The sequence below is a fragment of the Malania oleifera genome, chromosome 3, assembly GCF_029873635.1.
Source record: "Malania oleifera isolate guangnan ecotype guangnan chromosome 3, ASM2987363v1, whole genome shotgun sequence".
Lineage (NCBI taxonomy): Eukaryota > Viridiplantae > Streptophyta > Magnoliopsida > Santalales > Ximeniaceae > Malania > Malania oleifera.
This window is the reverse complement of record NC_080419.1, coordinates 73,375,804-73,386,691: the sequence shown is the minus strand read 5'-3', so window position 1 is coordinate 73,386,691 and position 10,888 is coordinate 73,375,804.

The following is a 10,888-nucleotide window of genomic DNA, read 5'->3' as shown; positions in this document are numbered from 1 at the left end:
GATATATAATCTTTGTATTCAGCAAATAATATATTAGTCAATGAATATTGCAACAAAGATCAATATCACATAAACAAATATATTTTCAAAGTTATATCAAAATAAATCCCACAAGATATTTGGAAATGTTTTGAACAGATTTTGCAATCCAAAAATAAATACAAACTTCACAAGATATTACAATGAATGTGCAATACTTGGAAGTTTAATATAAGTCTTCTTAGGAGAGACTTATTAACAAAGTCCCCTAAGAAAACTTAGGTTTGGCTCTTAAGAAAATCGAATCAATCAAATAGAGCAAGGAGAGCAAACCTATAGAACAACCACACTTAAACACACTAACAAAGAAGTTTGAGTAGTAAGATCAGGTATGAATAAGTGTAGGAGGCTCAAAAGTGAGTATTATAGGTTTTTGGATTTTCAAAGAATTTTCTCTAATCAAATCTGCTAATCTACATCTAATAATCCCAAATGAGGGGGTATTTATAGACACCCCATGAAATATAACCGTTGGGGACGTAGCCGGGATTATTATAAAAGAATAATGATGTTTTAAGTAATTTAACCCTAATAAAAATAAGTTAACCACAGTAAAAATGCAGGGCAACCAGAGAGACCCGATCGACCAGAAACCTTTCGGTCGACCGAAGTTCATATGGGTCGGTCGATCGAGCATATTTTGAACTGGGGACTCGGTCGATCGGACGTACATGTTCGAGGCGATTTTTCCATTTTATCGAGGTTCAATTGACCAGGCTGATTTTTGAACTGAGCGATTCGGTCGACCAGACCGTTGGGATTTCTCCCGAGGACCCTCTGTCAACCAGACAGTTGGAATACAATTTGGGCTCGGTCGACCAGGAAGTCAAAATGTTGACTTCAGGAGGTTTCGGTCGACCAAGGGCTAATTGAACTATACAGTTCGGTCGACCGGGACAAGGTCAATTTGTTGACCCAAATCGAGTTCGGTCGACCAAGGTAGAATGAACTGCATGGGCCGGTTGATCGAAAGTACACAAAGCGTGCATTTCGATCCTCTTTTGATTCACAAGCACCCTATTCAATGTGCCTAACATATGTGAGTGCAAGGGTGAGTGTCTTAGGCCTTTTCTATGTCTAGTTTTAGTTATGATTCATTTTTGGCCTAGGCTTACCTATTAGACCATGCATGTGATGTGTGTGATGATTATTATAAGTAAAGTCCTAATTACTATTACAGACCAATTACACAACTGAATATGTATTACAATTATAAACATGAATTGGTCTTCAAGTTTCATTTGCTTAACGTGCATCTTGATCTTGACACTTTTAGGTTCCTGCACAAAGTCTCAAACACTCATTAGATGCAATGAGTATTTTTCATAATCAAAATCGGGCATGACCTATAAAGTCAACAGTTCTTATTACCCAATTAATTGTGTGCAATGTTATTCAACCTACACATGCAAAACGAACAATTTAAATGTAGTATTGAAAGTAAAGAGTAAAGGGAAGAGAGAATAAAAACGCGATTTTTACGAGGTTCAACCAACTCGGCCTATGTCCTCGCCTTGAGCAACCACTCAAGGATTTCACTGAAATCCCTACTCCTTAAATTGGGACGGAGCTTCCCTTACAATCCGCTGCTTACAAGAGGCACAACTCCCTCCTAGTCCGCTGCTTACAAGAGATACAATTCTCTCCTCAAATATCGGTTCACACACCGAACCATGTATACAATAGAATCTGTAAAAACACTCAAAAATGCTTCCAAACAAAAGCTCGTGAGTACAATTCAAATTCCTAATACATTAACATATGATAAAATCTGAAGCTCAGAATATATGAAACGATATAATCGTTTATGTATGATATGCTTTAACACACAAACCCCTTTTTATCAATTCTCCCAAAAATGTTTGTATAAAAACAATGCTTTGGAGATCTTAGGTTAGATATTTGAATATAAAGATAACTATGTAGATCGCAAAGATGCTAAACACACTTTGTCAAACAAACAATATTTCTTTAAATATTTCAAACTCAATGTGATCTTGATAATATTGAATTAATGTATATATATGTATCTCTAAGATGATAATGCCAAAGATCAACAAACTTAATATTTGATTTTCAGAAAATATCCTTCAATATGTATATAGATAGTTATGCACTTCTAAGGATATATGTATATTCAAATAGTTTAGATGTATTCAAAAATATCAGCCTTAAACTAAGAATACACTTGAATAAAGAAACTTTAATCAATGGTCAAATACAAAACTTTTTCAAGTATTGAGTTTGTCAAAAATGATCGTTATATGAATGCGAAAACTCAATATCAAGCTTCTCCAAAACTATCAAAATAGCTGGTGATATAAGATTCTCTAAGAAAACTAAATGTAATAACCAAACCTCAAACCAAGTTGAAGCACAAAATGTATAATAGAGATCCCTTTAGATTTTCTAAGGTGATTTGCCCAAAGATGATGTATAGAAACTAGAGCGTAGGCAAACGTACAACAATCAGCTCAAGTATCTCAGTTTTCTTTTCAACAAGATGTGTTCTACGCTTTACGTTGATCTTCATGTGTTTAGCTAACTTTCTAGGCTTTAGATATTCAGTATATATAGTGTCTTACCCTTAGAATTGATCTCAACCGTTGGATCAATGAGATAGCTCACGTGTTTGATAAATAAAAATTACACTTTTAAATCTTTCTCGCAAGTTCAGACGACTAGGGTCAAGAGCCTAGACGACTGAAGTCATTTTATCCTTCGAAAATATAGTCTGGACACAGGGTTAGACGACCGAGGTCAAGGGTCAAACGACCAAAGTGTCAAGTTCAGTCATCTGAGGTGCTTTTGCCAGTTTTTATTTTTCACCCATAAAACTTCAAACGACTGAGCTTATTCTTCAGACGTCTCTTCAGACGTCTGAGGAAATTATTCAGTCAACTGAACTTAAAGTTCAGTCATCTGAAGTTCCCAATTTTGCATATTTTCTTTCCAGTTCAAACATCTATTTTGCTTTCTTTCTTGGCTCTTTTATAAAAACATTTTCCACGGTTTTGACATTATTTCTAAGTCCATGAATGTCCCCTAATGATGTTCATGAAATGCATTAGTCCTAAAATCATTCTAAGGTATGTGTTGAGTCTCAAATAAAATCATACGAAAATATAAATACATAAGGTTTAAGTACCCATTCCCAAGATGTGCTTGAACTTTGTCGCTTGTATCTTAATTCTTGTATTCTTTGAGTTCTATGGATCTTGCCAAGATATGTAAGATTTACTTTAAGGCTTCCATGACTTGTTATCCTTCCGTGCATGCTTAATATAAGTCTTGTTTACAAACTCAATGCACAGATTAAATACCAAGTGATTTGTCATTATCAAAACTGGATTGAACTCGTAGAGCCAACACATTCTTTTCCCAAATCTTTCTCAGAGACATTCAACACTTCTGCACTATCATACCCATCTAAAACTACAGTTGCCTTACCCTTTGATTCATAGGTGGTGGCATTGGCAACCTTTTTCCTCTCAGGGTAGTTCCTCTTAAAATGCCCTTCCTTGTGACATGCAAAACACTTTAGTGCTTTGCTCTTAGACTTTGATCTAGGCCTCTTGCCTTTTCCTTTCTTGTCCCTCTTTTCAGACCTACCTCTCACATTTAACCCTTCCTCTTACCCTGATTTAGATTCAAACTTAGTGTGCAATTCCCTAGAGTGCAAAACTGCTTGCACATCTTCTAAGGTCAGCCTCTCTCTCCCATACATCATAGTTTCTTTAAGATTTTCATATATGGAATCAAGAGAACTCAATAAAAGAATTTCCTGGTCTTCTTCATCTTTACTAATATCAATATTAGTAAGATCCAAAAGAATTTTATTAAATTCATCTAAATGTTCATCAATAGATATTCCAAGGGTCATTCTAAAGGTGTAAAGTCTAGTCTTCTTGTGGAGTCTATTTGCTAGGGATTTTGTCATGTACAAACTTTCTAGTTTTGACCAAACTCCAGCTGTCGTATCCTCATTGGCAACTTCCCTAAGCACTTTGTCTCCTAAGGACAAGATAATGGCACTATGTGCCATTTGGAGGATTTTGGTCTTCACTTTGTCGGTGGAGGGAAAACTTAGTTTCCCCTCTTGTGAAGTGGAAGCTCCCTTCTTTTCTCCAAGAAGAGCCTCCTCAAGCCCCTGTTGTACCAAGATGGCATGAATCTTAATCCTCCATAAACCAAAGTAATTTTTTTTAGTAAATTTTTCTATTTCAAACCTAGCGGTCCCCATCACATAGCCAGGCTCCGATACCACTTATTGTGTGTATTAAGATGATTGCTAATTATTCTAATTTTCATATTTCAATCAATTATCAAACAATAAGAATTTGATTTTACCTAAGCATCAACCACAACCACACCTAAACTAAAACCTATTTATTTTAATGTGTGCATGCGTGCCAAGTCTGATAAAGAAAAATATTTGTTCACCAATCCAATATTCAGTAAAGCCACAATAAATTCAGCAAAACATAAACATGTTGTTAGCCTAGTTAGGCTTACAAACTCTTGGTTTTGATGATAACAAAGTGAAGTTATTTAAATAATTTTCAAGTGATATGATTACAGGCAAAGATGATTTGCTCAGATTACATATACCCTGACATGAAAAGCCTACAAGGATCAAGGAACAAGGAAAGTCACATATGCATACCACAGATCCACAATGAAAGCTCATAGAAGTTTGAAAGATTGAAGAACAGCATTGAAAGGACTCGAAGCAAATGTCAAATTAGCTTAGGACAAGGTTTTTGTAAGTACTTCTAAGTGTATTCAAATATGAAGTTTCATTTTGAAGCTCAGAGACTTAGAGACCTTAGTATAAAACTTGGAACAAGTTTTTCAAAATTAAACAAGTTCATATTCCAAGATTATTTGAGCAAAGAAGAGAGAACTCAAAAATATGTTGAAATGAGGAAAATCCAGTTTACAAATGACTGTCTGTCTACAGACAGACGACTGGCAAATTAAGAGTATTTTAACTTAAGTCAGAAGTCTAATAGACGACTGTCAAGGTTTTGACAGACAACTACTAGTGCAAATTGAGACGCCTGTGTGTGTTCAGCCAGACGTCTGTCACCCTTCTAAGTTTGTTTTCAAAACCAAGTTGTTCTGGTGACAGACGACTGCCAAGTTAAGGACAGACGACTGCCACCCTACTGAGTTGTTTTAAAACTAAATTATTATGGTGACACACAACTGCTAATCTGGGGACAGACAACTGCCACCTATTTGCTTATGAATTTTATAGTTATAATATATGGACAGACGACTGCCAGGACTTCAGAGTCGTCTGGTTGGCGGCAGTTTTCAAATTTCCAACGGATATATTTTTTGAAATTTAAATTATTTGAAGTTTAAATAAATTTAAAACTTGGAAACTACTCTAAGTGAACTTGGGGAACAAGCAAGAAGTCTTTCTACCTCTATAAGTACCCTCAAGGATCATTGTTTTAGACACCAAAAATCAATTTAACTCTCATACTCTCTCAAAGCCTACTGAAGTTCTGAAAGTGTGCTATTGCTCTCATCACTCGCGAAATTCTATGAAAGCTTTGTTGAGTTTCTCACTAAGTTTGTGCATCAAGCTGTTGATTCTTTAATCCATTGAAAGATACCTACGGTGATAAGTTTCTAAGAGTTTCATTCTGAAATTCATGTTCTGAATTTACTGAAGTACATAATGTTTCAATTTGTACTAATCAGTTTTTTGAGGAGCAAGTTCTTGTACTCCTTGTTTTATATCTTTGTAACAGGTTAACTGACAGTTCAAGTGTTGAATCGTTGGACCAAACAAGGGGATATTATTTGGAGAATGCAGGCTCTAGCCCTACCCAAGAAGTGTTTGTAACTGGTATTGTTCTGCCTAGTAAAGGAACGGTAATAGTGAATCCTTTGGTGGTTTTGCTAAGGGCGAGGATGTAGGCTGTGTTGAAGCCGAACCTCGTAAAAAAGTGTTCTTCTTTCTCTAATCTACTCTTTATTTTTCAGCAAAAGATATAATCTGTGTGGTTGCTTTAAAATTAAATTTTGAATGTTTGGTTGTTAAATAGATCAAAAGGTAATTTGTTTTAGATTGATCAACATTGATTGCGGAAATCAAAAGGGACTACGTTGGTTGATCATCCTTGACTTATTAAACTAAAAGTTTATTTAAAAGTTGAACATTAGGAAGAAGAATAATTGTGATACAGGGCTTATAACAAGTTAAACAAATTATCATTCACTACAGGGCTTAATTCAAATTTATATCCAGGGCTGACAACAAAAGTTATATTATGATTGAATAGTTTAAATTTTGATATTAAGTAGTTTGTGTTTATATTTCAAAGAGTGTTGAATCTTGCAAATTTCCATCAATCTAAATTGTGCTGCAGGTAACTTGTGCTTGGAAAATCATTTGGTTGTTTGTTTTCAAATTGTGGATGATTGACTAGGTTACTTGAATGATTGGTTTGGTTGCTTGGTTGTTCACATAGTTGTGTTGATTGATTGAATTAAAAGAACTAAGTTCTTGATTGATTAAAGAATTAAACAAACAAGTCAAGAATTAGCTCAAAGAAATAAAAGAAGGTTAAGGATTCTTAAAAGGAATTTTTTTTATCCAATTCACTCCCCCTCTTGGGACTACACCTTAATTCTCACATGCCAATCACACAATCACAAGAACACATTTACGTGATTTGGCACAAAAATTGACCTACATCCACAACAGGAACTCACATTCGGAGGTACTATATTCAATCCGGTGGAAATAAATACAAGTACACACAGATTTACCCTTCCTTGATTTACCAATCTCCTCTGAAAATCAACCCAAGAACGACCCACGAAAGCCCCTCTTCGCACCTGCGAAGAACCTTAGGCTTCTTCCTATCCTTCTCCCAAATTTCCCTAAAAGAAAACCCTGCCAAGAAATAGATTTGTGCATTACCTTCCCTTACCCTTGCATGGACCTCCGCTGGAGGTTGGAGATCCCCCCAACGCTGAACCTCCGCTATCATCTCCTTCTCTTGCGCGCAGTTCACTCTCCCGCGCGGCTAAAGAAAATTCGCTGCAGGCGTCTCTCGCATTGGTGAAGACTCACGGCTGGAAAGGGAAGACCTCCTCTGCGCTACCCTTTTTTCTGAAGCTGCCAAGACCCTCGGATAAAAACCCCTGCCCCTGCTATTTAATTTACAACTAAGGAAAAAAACCAAATTACAACAATGCCCCCCTTAACAAATAAAAACACAATAGTCGTTTAATCATCCCATCAAATGGATGGCCCGGATTCTCTAAGCTTGACACTCTAACATGGATGAATAAAGTGTAGTACTTCTTTTTGTTACTCAACTCATAAATATATAAATTAATATAAATAAACTATGTGCAAAAATTAATAAATATTTAATAATACGAGATTCTCTATTTCAATTTTTTTATTTAGATAAAATTCAACAACACTTTCTTAATTTTTTAAACATAGTATTTTGCACTCTAAATTTTTAAAAATTATAAAAAAAATCCTGAAGTTTTATTTTATTGAAAAAACTAATTTTCTATTAGTCGACAGTTACTTAGTCATTAAATTTTATGAAAAAGTAAAGTTTTTCCTTAATAAAATATTTTTTATTATTTTTATTTAATTTAAAATTAAACTAATAAATGAGTCAAAGACCTAACGGTTCTCAAATGATTGGTCTGGTTGTTCTGATCATGGCTCAACCAAGATATCACCATTATAACATATTTTTATTAGTATTATTATTTTTTAAAAATTTAAAAATATATATGAAAATTAAGAGGTAGTAGTAAATCATTAAAAATATCTAATATAACAGTATAAATGTTTATTATATGTAATTTTCGTAGAAAGTAAGTGACTGGGCACATCATAAAAATAAAATAAAATTATGTTTAATATTTTTCAATAATTTTAGTAACCTATCTAATATGCATATTGTTAAAAAATAAATTTAAATTTTTTAAAAATATATAATTATAATTTTGTAACATAAAAATCCGATAAACTTGAGAGAAATTAGAGAATTAGCAAACCTATACAAACCAGCTTAAACTAGGTCAATCAACTAAATTTGAGTTGCTTTATTTTTTTTATCTGTTTATTATTTACATTTATATATAAAAGGGCTAACATTCAACTTTATAATTTTAATTTATAAAGTATGATTTTTTTATATTTTTAATTTATATTTTTTTCTAACACTATGTTCAATAAGCTATTACAATTTAAAAATATTAAACAATATTTTATTTATGGTTGAGATGTATTTAGTCATTTAGTTTGTATACAAATTGTACATAAAAAATATTTTTGAATGTCATGATTATTTACGTTTGTTTGTTTGATTTGTTAGTACCATTCATTTATTTTTCTTTTAAATACATTTTGAAATTTTTTGAAATAATAATATAATTACGTTGTCATACTTATGAAAACTAATTCATTTATTTTTCTTTAAATATTTTTAAATATTTTTGAAATAATAATATAATTATGTTGTCATAGTTATGAAAACTAATTTACTCGAACTAGTCAAATTAGTTGAATTGGCCAACCCAAAAGCTGGTTAGATGTCCAATTCACTTATCAAGACTAACTTTTTAAATTTAATTTATTAAATAAATGCATTCTCTTATTTTTATCTTATCGTAATTGAAAAAAGAGAAAATTTCATTTAATTAGGGTAAAATTCATTTTTTTTCACGTGAACTTAATGGTTGAGCAACTATTGATTAAAGGAAGATTCATTTTATCAATAAATAAAATTTTAGGGATTTTTTTTTTGGTGGTTTTCAAGAACTCAAGGAGTCAAGTGTCATATTCAGAAAACTTCAGGGAGTGTTAATAGATTTTACAAGTTTTTATTTCTTAAAAAAATTTTAGTGAATTTTAAATTTTTAACTAATATTGAAGAATATCATATATCTTATAACACATCTATAAACACTTCTATGTTATAACTAATATATTACTACAATGTGCAAACTAAGGGAGGGAGCCCCATCTTCTCAACCGAGAGAATTGTAATTCAATAGAAAATACTGTTGAGAAATGAATTTATATAAAATAATGGAGTTGTCACTAATATTTTGTATTCTTAAGTGTAATTAGTTTAGCTAATTACTAACAATTGATTTGTCTTTAAGTTAAATCTAAGTTCAATAAGTTGAAAAATTATTGATCTACCACTTACCAGAGTTAATTTGGAGAGTACTATTATGCGATAAGAAGGAATTAATACCCATTTAACGAACAATATTATGGGACCAAAATACCCTCCTAATTCCCCATCTCAAGTAAAATGACCAAACTACCCTTATCAATTTCTCTTCCAAACCAAAATTACTAGAATACCCCTCCTAATAATCCATGATAACTAGAATGACCAAAATGCCCTTCTCGAATTCCCATTCTAACCAAGATGGCCAAAAATATCCCCTTCTAATTAATTCCCCATTCTCCACAAGAATTAATGACCAAAATGCCCTCCTCAATTTCCCATCCTAGCCATTAACCAAAATACCCCTCCTATTTTCCCATCTTCAATAAAATGATCAAATTGGCCTTCATAATTTTCCATCTTAATCAAAATGCCCCAAACTTCCTTACTAATTCCTACTTGGACCCAAATGACCTTCCTAGTTCCCTCTTTTATAAATCAAGACTTAACCTTTGTGAAAACTAAATTCAATTTTTTTTTTTTATTGCTAAGAAACCTAATAACTTGTTCACGTGACCAACCCTTAAGGGCAATATTTATAATACTATTTTGCTATAATTTGATTCTTAAATGATAAAATTTTAGTTATATTTGAATTGTACATCTCTTAACCTCTGTTTGAAACTCAAAAAATATTGAGAAAAAAATATATATACCAAAGACTTCATATTTTCATGTTTGGTTATGAAAAAGAAGATAAATATATATATATATATATATATATATATATATATATATATGCAAAATCTATGAACAAAAATTTTGATTTTACATATCTCTAATTTTTAATTTTTTTTTACTTTTAATCACATTAAGATAAACTTATATTTTTGATAGTATTCAAGAGAGAAGAAAAATATAAGTTTTCTTCTTATTTTCCTTTTCTTTCCCTTTTCCAAACAAAATCTTTGATCCAAACAGTCCCTTAGCATGCTTGAACTATAAAAATTTGTCTACATATACATCTAAATGGAATTTGAATCTTAAATTTAGATTGACATGAACTTAAACAAGACACTATAAAATTAATTGGTTAATTTCGAATTCACAAATTTAAATTAAAACTATGAAAATTATGCTCTTAAGCATGTCTAGAGACACCTTGAATTTGAATTTGTAATATTGAATTTGAATAAGATGTAATATAACATTGTATTGAAATTTGTCTAAATCCATCCAAATCTAAATTTAAGGTTTGAAATATATGCTCATAAATGCAACGTAATTTTATTTAAAAAATTATATTTTTATGTCTAACTTTTATAAATTTTCTAGAAAATATCAATATCTATCTTTTATCAATCTGATTCATTTTTAAAAAATTAATTGCGAAACATATATTATTAGAAAGCACTTATTTCACTTACTAATACCTTTTTTGTAGTTATAGACAAGAGATCAAGTGCATAAAAAAATAATAAAATATTTACTTATATAATTATTTATAAATTTATAAATGTACTAATTTATCTGTCATCAAAAAAAAATATTTTTAAGTACGATTTGGAAAGAGAAAAAAAATATTTTGTGAAAAGATGCTAAAGGATATTGCTCCGACCTTGAATTTGAATTTAGATAAGATGTAATATATCAAAATTTGCTTTACTAAA